At 45.4% G+C, this 4,798-nt stretch overlaps 1 long non-coding RNA gene across 1 annotated transcript; it reads right to left on the reverse strand.

Moving 5' to 3' along the window:
- Positions 1-609: 609 nt before the first annotated feature.
- On the reverse strand, positions 610-2,108 carry LOC131277693 (uncharacterized). Its single transcript, XR_009184808.1, has 3 exons — positions 1,882-2,108; positions 1,326-1,421; positions 610-705 (listed from the first exon to the last, which is right to left on the reverse strand). It is a non-coding gene; the product is annotated as an uncharacterized lncRNA (long non-coding RNA).
- Between the last annotated feature and the right edge of the window lie 2,690 nt (positions 2,109-4,798).

Genomic DNA, 4,798 nt, shown 5'->3' on the forward strand with positions numbered 1-4,798 from the left:
TAAACACTTTTGCACCTCCCAGGACTTTATCAAACGGGGGAAAAGGCAGCCAATTCAATGGGAGAAAACACTTAGACACCACATGTCCAATTAGGGATTAATGTACAAGATATAGAGAGAGATGTAACAACTCAACAATAAAAAGACAAACGACCCAATAGAAAAATGGGCAAAAGACATGAATAGACATTTGTCCAAAGAAGAAATACAAATGGCAAAAAACACATGAAAAAATATTCAACATCATTAATGATTAGAGAAACGCAAATCAAAATGAGATGTGATTTCACAGCTATCAGAATAGCCACTATGAAAAAGTCAGAGAAGTGCAAGTGTTGGAGAGGATGAGGAAAGACAGGAACACTTATTCACTGTTGGTGGGAATGCAGAAGGCCACAGCCACGGTGGAGGACTGTCAGGCAGTTCCTAAAGAAGCTGAATATAGACTTGCCACGGGACCCTGCAACAGCACTACTGGGCATATTCCCAGGAGAACTGAGAGCACTGACATGTCAGACACCTGCACACCTACCTTCAGAGGGCCGTTATCCCAACTGCCAGAAGCCGGAAACAGCCCGGGTGTCCATCAGCCGGTGACTGGATAAACACACTGTGCTGTATTCACACGGAGGAACATCGTGCCGGGGTGTGAAGAAGTCAAGTCGTGAACCCGATGACAACATGGATGAACTGGAGGACGGGATGCTGAGTGAAGCAAGCCAAACACAACGGGACAAATACAGGAGGCTTGCACTACTCTCACCTAATTGCACTGTGTAACATAACGTATGATTCCATCTACGTAAGATGTCACTATAAATCAACGTATAGAGGGAAAAAAAGTATTTGTGCAAAAATACCTAGAAATGGGATCTGCGGACAGCAGGGGAAGCACAGAGAGATCAAGAGGTGATGTATTTTACTAGTTGTTTTTTTCATTTATTATTATTATTGAACTAACGAAAATGCTCTAATGATGACTGAGGGGATCAACTCATGACTTTGTGATTGTGCCAAACACCACCGATTGTGCACTGTGGATGAACTGTATGCTTCTTTAAAACAAAGGCAAACAGCACTTAAAAATGGGAGAAATACGAGGATACACATTTACCAAAGGAGAAACGTATGATCCTTTTCATCACTAGGGAAATACATGCTAAAATCTGCTATAGATAATAAAATGGCTAAAATCAAGAGACGTAATACCAACCGTTAAAGAAAATGTGGAAAAACTGGAATCCTCACACATTTCCGGTGAGAATGCAAAACGGTGCTGCCACTTTGGGAAACATTTTGTCAGTTTCTTAAAAATGTGAACTTACCGTAATTCATCCTGACTCCACTCCAAAAAGTCTTTCCTAAACAAACGAAACTGTATCCGTGCAATGATTCCTAGAGCAACTGTACGGCAGCCAAAACTGGAGGAAAAAAAACACACACGTCTATGAGCTGGAGCATGGATAACAAAAGGCGGTGCATCCATAAACAGACCTGCACCTCTACCTATCTAATCTCAGGCACCTCCCCACCACGCTGCCCTTGGAAGCAGCCCACCAAGGCCTGTCTACAACCTACCTGGAGGACACGCAGGCCTCTACAGGACTAACTTCAGTGCTAATTACAGACATAAATAGAAGGACAGAAGAGCCACGTGTGGGGAAACAACTGGGCCCAAGTCAGTGCACTTGGCGGGACCATAAATTCCAAAGTAGGGACCACTGGCAGGGCACCAAACTCCTGAGCTGTCTGCCTGGCTCCAGCGCCTGGATGTTTCAGAACACTCAGGACACCAGCTCTCTGGGGTAGCATCGACTTTGGCGTGAGAGACCCTGCTGAGACATGCATAAGCATCAACCCTGGGATAACCTCTGGGCTCACCTCCCTTTGCAGACTCTTAGCACCTCAACTGATTTCTCTTTTATCTTTTCCTCATTTTGGTCGAGGTCTTTTTCCAGTGGCATTGCTAGTTGGTACTTGGTAGTAATCCCTCGGTGCCAGGGAGTCTCATACCCTGGAGTCATATCCCACACTGGGGGACAGACAATGTATTTATAGGCTGAGTTTGGCTTAGAGAGAGGCCGCACGTGAGGAACGAGGAGGCTCCCAGGAGGCAACTCTTAGGCACCCTGTAACAGAAGGCTAAGTTTCAATTTCGAGTGTGAAGGTTCATAAGCACACACAGTCATCAATATCAAGTGTCCATCAGGAGACCATCTTCCTCCACTAGTCATTGTCCCTGTACTCTAGGGGGATTCTTGCTGACGTCTTAGAGAACATGGCAGAGCTCCCCAGGATGGCAATTTGACATTCCTTCAGTTACCGTCTGAACCTCCATCCACCGAGGCGATGCCCCACGAACGTACATTTATGGGCCTTATATGGACGCGAGGTGGGCTTCCTCCCACGTTATCCCGTCCCTGACATCCCACTCCAGTGATCCTGCCACAGACAGAGAACCACAGTGCTGGAGAGGACGTGGAGACACAGGAACGCTAACTCACCGTGGGTGGGAAAGCAGAGTGGTACAGCTCCTGTGGAGGACTGTTTGGCAGTTACTAAAGCAGTTAAAGATAAACTTGCCACATGACACTGCAACATCACTACTGGGTATACAGCCCTGATAGCAGGGACACAAACGGACATCAGCACACCCATGTTCAAAGCAGTATCATTCGCTATTGCCGGAAGTTGGGAACACCCCGGGTGTCCATCCGTTGATGAATCGATAAACGTACTGCGGTGTATTCACATGAAGGAACATTATGCAGCAGTAAGAAGAAATGAAGTCATAAAGCGCATGACACCATGGCTGAATCTAGGGGACATTATGCTGAGGGAAGCAAGCCAGACACAAAAGATCAAATACTATATGGTTGTGTTGACTATGAACCAAACGTATCGTGTAATATAATGTAGGATTGGAAAAAACTTATCAGATACCCAATATATTCAATTTATAATTGTATTGTTTTTATTCAAGTGTTTTCTTTTCTTTAAATTGTTTACATATTCAATTATTAAATGCACAAAAGAAAAAGAAAATAGATGAGGTTACACCGAAGAGTTGAGTTTGGAGACTTTAAAATGTGATCTGTTGCTCAAGAAACAGAGGTAACAAAAGAGATAGAGTAACCAAAAGGTTCTTTTTTAGCATAGGAAAGATCACGTGTGAAATATGAATATGGATAAAACTGCATATATCAGTGTAATTTTTGAAATTGAACAAATGTACGTTAACACTACAAAATATTAATATATCCCTTATGTTAAGGGAAAGAAACCTGACTCTAAGTACTACATACTGCATGATTCCACTGATATAAAATGTAAATCAGTTTATAAAGATGAAGTTAGGTTAGTGGTTATATAGGGCTGGGGAATGACTGCTAAGGGGCTTGAGATTTTCCTTTTAAAGTACTGAAAAAGATTCTAAAAATTTTTATAACGATGAATGCACCACACTGTGATTATACTAAAAGCCAGTGATGGCACGCTTTGGACAGTTCATATCGTTGTGAATATATCTCAATAAAACTGCTTAATACATCAATAATTGTGCTGGAGCTGCCAGAAAGGGAAGTTATATCCAGCAGGCAAACAGAGGGTGTGAAGAATTTTCTCATTAGTTTATTTTTCTTATTATTGAAATAATGAAAATATTCTAATGATGACCAAGGTAATGAATGCACATCCATGTAATTATACTAAATACCATGCATTGTACACTTTGAATGACTTGTATGCTTTCTTAATATCAATAAAACTGAATTGTTAAAACATACATGTATCAATAAAATTAATTTGTTAAAAAAAAACAAAAAGGACTGCTAATCCTCATCTAAAGATTTCATTGCTACGGTTTTCTTATAAAACCACTGAGAGTAGCACTGTATTCTTCCTCGTCACACTTAGCATCTGCTGAGCGACAGGGCACTAGGAGAACAGCGTGGTCATCTGCATGGAAGTGACAGGGCCCCAGCAGCCCTGCCTGGCTCCCCTTCCAGGAGGCAACCCTGTGAAAACCACCTTCAGAAGTGCAGGGGGAAGTGCAGGGGACAAGAGAAGGGGGTGGGCTGAGAAGGTCCAGCCATCTGTCCTGAGTGAGAGCAGCGGCTCCACAGCCCTGAGCTGCTTCCCTACAACGGGACCAACTCTTCTAAGAGGCCGAGAACAGTAAGCACAGAGGCGTCCTCTGCAGCCAGGCTCCTTTAAGGCCAGCTGGGTGACTGCTCCTGGTAGACAAAGCAGGCGACAGTGGTGTCCCCAAGACACCCAGGTCACCCCCCTGCCAAGGAGAGGCTCCTGGAGCTCCTGGAAATGCTCAGCACACCCCTGGGACCGTCAGCAGCCTCGGGCAGGCGGCCTGGCCAGCAGGCGCCCTTTCCCAGGCTGTGCAGAGGGTCCTAGCAGGCACCCAAACTCAGTGGCCCCCACCGGCCAGCTGCCCTCCTCCGGCCCTAGCAAGCTATCACCTGAGCAAGAGCTCTCCAACCATTTCCACCCAGCGTTACTCCAGGAAACCACACTTCTAAGAAAACCTGTCACCACCACCAAAAGGAAAGAGTGTCCTGGGACCAGGGGGAGCTCTGAGGGAAGCCAAGGCTGAGGCTGTCCTGGGCCTACAGTGCAGCCACAGCCAGGAGGGGACACAGTGGTGGGGGCCCTAGAACCCAGCCCTCACCTGCCCTGTGGAATCCCAGAAAGCAGAAAGGAATGAAACAGGACACACAGACAAGGAAAGGCTCAAGTGACTCACCAGGGCTGTGACCCCAAGAACGCAAATGCCTGAGAGCAG

This window comes from Dasypus novemcinctus, unplaced genomic scaffold (assembly GCF_030445035.2).
Source record: "Dasypus novemcinctus isolate mDasNov1 unplaced genomic scaffold, mDasNov1.1.hap2 scaffold_315, whole genome shotgun sequence".
NCBI classification, from domain to species: domain Eukaryota; kingdom Metazoa; phylum Chordata; class Mammalia; order Cingulata; family Dasypodidae; genus Dasypus; species Dasypus novemcinctus.